This window comes from Oncorhynchus masou, chromosome 4 (assembly GCF_036934945.1).
Source record: "Oncorhynchus masou masou isolate Uvic2021 chromosome 4, UVic_Omas_1.1, whole genome shotgun sequence".
Lineage (NCBI taxonomy): Eukaryota > Metazoa > Chordata > Actinopteri > Salmoniformes > Salmonidae > Oncorhynchus > Oncorhynchus masou.
The window spans coordinates 16,063,050-16,069,384 of NC_088215.1; positions in this window are offsets into that span (position 1 = coordinate 16,063,050).

Sequence of the window (6,335 nt, forward strand, 5' to 3'; positions counted from 1 at the left end):
CAATCACGGTTTACATTTAACTCTACATTGTTATATACAGTGTATTCGAAAAGTATTCAGACCACTTGACTTTTTAAAAATGTTGTTACGTTACAGCCTTATTCTAAACTGGATTAAATGCATTTTGTCCTCATTAATCTACACACAATACCCCATAATGACAAAGCAAAAACAAGTTTTTAGAAATGTTTGCAAATTTATTTAAAAAAAAGTAAAACAGAAATACCTTATTTACATAAGTATTCAGATCCTTTGCTATGAGTATCGAAATTGAGCTCAGGTGCATCCTGTTTCCATTGATCATCCTACAGATGTTTCTATAGCTTGATTGGAGTCCACCTGTGGTCAATTCAATTGATTGGACATGATTTGGAAAGGCACACACCTGTCTATATAAGGTCCCACAGTTGACAGGGCATGTCAGAGCAAAAACCAAGCCACGAGGTCGAAGGAATTGTCCGTAGAGCTTCGAGACAGGATTGTGTCGAGGCACAGATCTGAGGAACGGTACCAAAACATTTCTGCAGCATTGAAGGTCCCCCAAAACACATTGGCCTCCATAATTCTTCAATGGAAGATGTTTGGAACCACCAAGTCTCTTCCTAGAGCTGAACCACTGGTCAAACTGAGCAATCAGGGGAGAAGGGCCTTGGTCAGGGAGGTGACCAAGAACCCGATGGTCACTCTGACAGAGCTCCAGAGTTCCTGTAGAAATTGGAGAACCTTCCAGAAGGACAACCATCTCTGCAGCGCTCCACCAATCAGGTATTTATGGTAGAGTGGCCAGACTGAAGCCACTAAACAGTAAAAGGCCCATGACAGCCCGCTTGGAATTTGCCTAAAGACTCATGTCATTATTTATGATGAGATACAAGATTCTATGGTCGGATGAAACCAAGGTTAAATTCTTTGGCCTGAATGCCAAGCGTCACGTCTGGAGGAAACCTGGCACCATCCCTATGGTGAAGCATGGTTGTGGCAGCATCGTGCTGTCGGGATGTTTTTCAGCGGCAGGGACTGGGTTACTAGTCAGGATTGAAGGACAGATTAACGGAGCAAAGTACAGAGAGTAACCTGCTCCAGAGCGCAGCCAAGACAAGTGGCTTTTGGACAACTCAATGTCCTTGAGTGGCCCAACCAGGTCTGAATACTTATGCAAATGAAATATTTACATTTTTGATTTTTAATACATTTGCAAAAGTAAAAAACAAAACTGTATCAATAACTACTTAGTAGATCACTCCTATTAGATTTGCCAGAAGATAAATGAATAAATACATACAGTATCTACACTGTGCTAACAAACCTCCAAACGAGCTTCAACGCCATACAACACTCCTTCCGTGGACTCCAACTGCTCTTAAATGCAAGTAAAACTAAGTGCATGCTCTTCAACCAATCGCTGCCCGCACCCTCCCCCCCCGACTAGCATCACTACTCTGGACGGTTCTGACTTAGAATATGTGGAAAACTACAAATACCTAGGTGTCTGGTTAGACTGTAAACTCTCCTTCCAGACTCACATTAAGCATCTCCAATCCAAAATCTATAATCGGCTTCCTATTTCGCAACAAAGTCTCTTTCACTCATGCCGCCAAACATTCCCTCGTAAAACTGACTATCCTACCGATCCTTGACTTTGGCGATGTCATTTATAAAATATCCCCCAACACTCTACTCAGGAAAGTGGATGTAGTCTATCACAGTGCCATCCGTTTTGTCACCAAATATACTACCCACCACTGTGACCTCGATGCTCTCGTTGGCTGGCCCTCACTACATATCCGTCTCCAAACTCACCGGCCCCAGATCATCTATAAGTCTTTGCTAGGTAAAGCGATTCTGTCAGCACCCCATTCATATAACCAGAGTCCGAGCACATAAGATTCACCACCTTCTTACTCTTTGTTTCAACATTTATGACATGTATATCTCTCATTGAACCATATACCCAAATATTTGAAGGTAGAAAGACTACCGATAGGCTGTCTATTCAGAAACAACTGTATATTAATCAGCAACTTTCTTCTTCGAGAAGAACATACAGCAAGACTTAGCCACTGACAATTTAAAACCACAGTCAATCGACCATCTTTCAACAGCCACTATAGATTGTTGAATAGATTTGGTCACGCGCACGCGTCAGTGATTATTGGACGCAGCTGTAGTCAATCACCTCTGTCATTACCTTCCCTATATCTGTTTGGTTCACCACTCTGTTCCCTTGTTCTGCATTGATTGTCATATGTCCTTGTTTACCTGTGTGCTGACGCTGGTCCTGTCACCTGTCTATTCGTCATTAAATGTTCAACTCCACGTACCTGCTTCTGATCCCTGGCGTCAGTCCTTGCAATAATAATGGCTGGAATGACGTCAATGGAATGGTATCAAGTACATCAAACACATGGTTTCCATGAGGTTGACACCATTCCACTGACTCCATTACATCCACTATTATAAACCATCCTCCTCTCAGCAGCCTCCACTGATGTATGCTGTTATCAGGGACTCTCTTTGCTGTTTTGTTTGTTATGAAAAAATAATCAGAATTTCCCTATTTGACCCATAGATGGCAGTCTTATACAAACATATTAGGCCACACAACTTGGGACAACTTCAGAAGCCTAGAAATATCCAATAACTTTCATTTGGTGTGGATCAACAATTCAAAGTTTTGCCACAGTGAATGATCATCATATACAAACATCCAAAACATTGCATTGATATTTTATAGAGAACAACCACCAACCAACAGCACCTCACACATATGCAACTTCATGAATCGGGCCTTTTATGAATTACATGTAGACCGGCATGCAGCAGTCAGTCAGACACCGTCATTCTGCAGGTTTATAAAAGAATGTGCAGAGACATCTGAGGAATGGTGAGGCTGACTGCGATGGCCCAGGGTAACCAGGGAAGAGATTGGTGCATTTTAATGGAATAGCTGAGGCTGGCTGTGAGGCAGACTGAGATTGGGGCAGATAGAGCTGAGGCTGGCTGTGAGGCAGACTGGACATGGGGAAGGCAGCATGGTTGTGTGTGGGGCTGACTTGGACTGAGGGGTTTGGGCTAGGGACGTGGGGACATGGGGTGTGGAGATGGGGCTAGGGAAGGCAAGGCTGAGGTGAGGGATGTGGTGCTGAGGAAAACAGATGGGGCTGGAGCTGCGGGGGATAGGCTGTGGTGGTGGGAGGTGTAAGAGGTAGCAGGCACTTGGTTTGGAGTGAAGGAAGACAGCGCTGTCCCTGCTGTCAGGCTGCCTGGCTGGTAGTGGTGTGGCATGGAGCACCAGTCTAGTGCTGGAGGACAAATGTTCATTGTCCTGGCTAGATCCACATACAGTGGCAAGAATAAATATGTGAACCCTTTGGAATTACATGGATTTCTGCATAAATTAGTCATGCAATTTGTCCTGATCTTCATCTTAGTCCCAACAATGAACAAATACAGTGTGCTTAAACTAATAACACACAAATTATTGTATTTTTCTCGTCTATAATGAATACATAATCTAAACTTTCACAGTGTAGGTTGGAAAAAGTATGTGAACCACATAGGCTAATTACTTTTCCAAAAGATAACTGGAGTCAGGAGTCCGCTAACCTGGAGTCCAATCAATGAGACGAGAATGGAGATGTTGCTTAGAGCTGCCCTGCCCTATAAAAAACACTCACAAAATGTGAGTTTGCTATTCACAGAAGCATTGCCTGATGTGAACCATGTCTCAAACAAAAGAGATCTCAGAAGACCTACGGTTAAGAAATGTTGACTTGCATAAAGCTGGAAAGAGTTACAAAAGTATCTCTAAAAAACTTGATGTTCATCAGTCCACGGTAAGACAAATTGTCTATAAAAGGAGAAAGTTCTGCACTGTTGCTACTCTTCCTAGGAGTGGCCGTCCTGCAAAGATGACTGCAAGAGCACAGTGCAGAATGCTCAATGAGGTTAAGAAGAATCCTAGAGTGTTTAAGTTTAGTTTAGTTTAAGGAGACTGTTTGTCTATTGTTGTGACTTAGATGAAGATCAGATCAAATTTTATGACCAATTTATGGAGAAATACAGGTAATTCCAAAGGGTTCACATACTCTTTCTTGCCACTGTAGGTACAGGCCCCGTCTAGCCTTATCTCGTGGTGGATTTATAAAAAGGCTTTGAACTTTCGTTGGTGTATTTGTGATTGTGAACCTGACCCGAGCATCAAAGGATTATAGGACAGGTGGTCTCATTTCAATCATGACTGAATCTAATCAAATGTTATTTGTCACCTGCTTGGTAAACAGGTGTAGACAAACAGTGAAATGCTTACTAACGGGTCCTTTTCCAACAATGCAGAGTTATATAAAAACAATTATAGTGACATGAGGTATAAATGCACAGTGAATAACAAGTACAAATAACATGACTATATACAGGGAGTATCAGTACCTAGTCGATGTGCAGGGGTACGAGGTAGCTGAGGTAGCTATGTACATATAGGCATGGGTAAAGTGACTAGGCAACAGGATAGATAGACAGTAGCAGCAGCGTATGTGGTGTGCATGTTATGTGAGTGTGGGTGTGTGTGTGTTGGGGTGTCAGTCAGTGTAAGTATGTGTGTCCAGTGTGTGTGTGCATAGAGTCAGCGCAAGAGAGTTAGTTAAAAAAGGGTCAATGCAGGTGGTCTGGGTAAACATTTGATTAGCTATTTAGTAGCCTTGTTTAGCAGTCCTATGGCTTGGGGGTAGAAGCTGCTCAGGATCCTGATGGTTTCAGACTTGGTGAACTTAAAAATAAATTCTCCACAATTTCGTGGTATCCAATTGTTATTAGTTACTCTCTTGTCTCATCGCTACAACTCCCGTATGGGCTCGGGAGAGTCGAAGGTCGAAAGCCATGCGTCCTCCGAAACACAACCCAACCAAGCCGCACTGCTTCTTAACACAGCGCGCATCCAACCCGGAAGCCAACCGCACCAATGTGTTGGAGGAGAAAACTGTGCACCCGGCAACCTGGTCAGCATGCGCTGCGCCCGGCCCGCCACAGGAGTCGCTAGTATGCGATGAGACAAGGATATCCCTACCAGCCAAACCCTCCCTAACCCGGACGACGCTTGGGCAATTGTGCGTTGCCACGTGGACCTCCCAGTCACGGCCAGCTGCGACAGAGCCTGGGCTCGAACCCAGTCTCTGGTGGCATAGCTAGCAATGCAGTGCCTTAGACCACTGCGCCACCAGGGAGTCCCGTCTTTGACGCTTTTTTGGGCCTTCCTCTGACACCGGCTGGTATAGAGCTCCTGGATGGCAGGGAGCTCGGCCCCAGTGATGTACTGGACCGTACTCACCACCCTCTGCAGCGCCTTGGGGTCGGGAGCCTTGCAGTTGCCTTACTGAGAGAAAGATTGAGAGAAAGCATGAAAGAGAGAGAGCAGTTGTTTTCCCCTTGTTGTCTGCAACTGGTGAGTGGATCAGGGCTGTGTGCAGGTGCATGTGTGTGTGTGGGCCTGTGTACTACGCGCCTGCATCTGTTTGTGTATGTTTGTATGTGTACACCCTTGCTCCAGGGTTCTGGTCAGACAGTGCATAGCTGTGGTGGGGCTCAGGCTAAGGACCCTTAGGCTAGAGTGAGTCAACACGTCTGTACACAGACGGGGGCCTGGAAGGCAGCACTGCCTGGCTGGAGGACATGACATGTCTTGTCTGGTCCTGGTACGACAGACACCCAGTTTGTTTCCTAAATGGCATCCTATTCTCTATATAGTGCACTACTTTTGGTGAAAAGTACTGCTCTAGTTAGGGAATAGGGCATCATTTGGGAAGCACCCCCCCCCCTTGAGAATGTGTATGTATTTATGTATCCCAAGTTGTGGGTCGTAACTCTGCTCACAGAGGGGGGCCAGGAAGGCAGCATTGCCTGGCTGCGACATGACATGTCGTGCCTGATCTTGGTCCTCCCAGTCCTGTCAGGACACACAAAAAAGCAGAATGTGTCATGTGTTTGTGTCCAAGCTGGAGGGCATAGATTTCAAAACCCCAAGTCAACCCCAAGTAAACAACAAACAAGTATAGTTAATTCAACAGCTTGTTAGTCAGCTTCTCCCTAGCTTGGGTTAAGATGTCGATATGTAGAGATTTTATATTGGTGGCACCTTAATTGGGGAGAATGGGATCGTGGTCATGACTCGAGCTGAATTTTTATTTAATTTTTTTACCTTTATTTTACTAGGCAAGTCAGTTAAGAACAAATTCTTATTTTCAATGACGGCCTAGGAACAGTGGGTTAACTGCCTGTTCAGGGGCAGAACGACAGATTTGTACTTGGTCAGCTCGGGGATTTGAACTTGCAACCTTTCGGTT